Raw genomic sequence first — 1627 nt, 5'->3', positions numbered from 1 at the left:
GCCCTCCCCCCCGCACATCCGCGCATGCGCAAAGGGAACTCTTGGTTCTACTCTTATTTTCAAATACATTTTTGACCCATATAGACACATTAAACACCTATTAGGCACTATAGTTTCGGAAAATCAAAAAATTTTCCACACTGCGGCCGGGCGGAGGTCGTTGCTAGACGACTTACATAATGTGGAGTACAATTTTCCCATCTTCACTGGCCACCCATATTTATTGAACCCTCAAAATGGACTAATTAGTGTTCCATTCTCTCAGGGGCATAAGCCTATGCTCCCTGGATTAATTTATTGGGCATACTGGAATTTTGAGACTTTAACAATAACAAGTCTCTCAGTATCCCAAGTCAGGCACATTACTGCATATAGGCACCAACTCCATGGCCATCCATATTTATTGAACCCTCAAAATGGACTAATTAGTGTTCCATTCTCTCAGGGGCATAAGCCTATGCTCCTTGGATTAATTTATTGGGCATACTGGAATTTTGAGACTTTAACAATAACAAGTCTCTCAGTATCCCAAGTCAGCCCCAGCACATTACTGCATATAGGCACCAACTCCATGGCCATCTGTATTTATTGATCCCTCAAAATGGACTAATTAGTGTTCCATCCTCTCAGGGGCATAAGCCTATGCTCCCTGGATTAATTTATTGGGCATACTGGAATTTTGAGACTTTAACAATAACAAGTCTCTCAGTATCCCAAGTCAGCCCCAGCACATTACTGCATATAGGCACCAACTCCATGGCCATCTATATTTATTGAACCCTCAAAATGGACTAATTAGTGTTCCATTCTCTCAGGGGCATAAGCCTATGCTCCCTGGATTAATTTATTGGGCATACTGGAATTTTGAGACTTTAACAATAACAAGTCTCTCAGTATCCCAAGTCAGTCCCAGCACATTTCTTCATTATTTCATTAACCCCTTCACATATCCTCATTAGTTCCTCTTCAGTTGACGTCACACCCGGAAATTGTCCACATAAGATTATTTACCCAATTACTTCGCTCAGTGGACCGCCTGTGCACTTAAGGTGTGCATTTATCGTCGCCTGAAGTAAGAACAATTTATTATTTAACTGCTTATTAATTATATCATTATAAGCAGTCAACAATTTTGGTGTCTTGCTCAGTTCGCAGAGCTGGGCCCTTTAACTGTCCATACGCCATCCTATAATTAGTAGGTAATTCTGGACGGTCAAGCTTCCACGGAAGTCGCACCCAGTAATGTCCAGATTCACATTTAACATCCTTCAGGTATTGTTCCTGAGTAAAGGAATCATTTGGACTTTCCTCATTTACATTAATCCCTATGCTGTCCAGCTCCCACAAATTAGACTGGTTCAACATCATTCTCGATAGAAGAATACTTGTACTGGGTTGACCTTTCATGAGTAAGACACCGTGACCGTATTCACTACTTCCTCTAGTCATTATTACTAGGCGGTAGTCTGCCATATATTACATGGCCCGTACCAGTGTTGAGGAGAGTGACACCGTATGGTTTTGGGTTTATGCCCTTTATCCTGAATTTTTACATCCAACACCGGCAAGGCTACCTCAGCTAGGCCATCATTATTGCCATTAGCTGCAACCTTTACATCAGTCACTG

This window comes from Cherax quadricarinatus, chromosome 100, assembly GCF_038502225.1.
Source record: "Cherax quadricarinatus isolate ZL_2023a chromosome 100, ASM3850222v1, whole genome shotgun sequence".
NCBI classification, from domain to species: Eukaryota; Metazoa; Arthropoda; class Malacostraca; order Decapoda; family Parastacidae; genus Cherax; species Cherax quadricarinatus.
The sequence above is the reverse complement of the archived record's forward strand: the minus strand, read 5'-3'. Positions refer to the sequence as shown.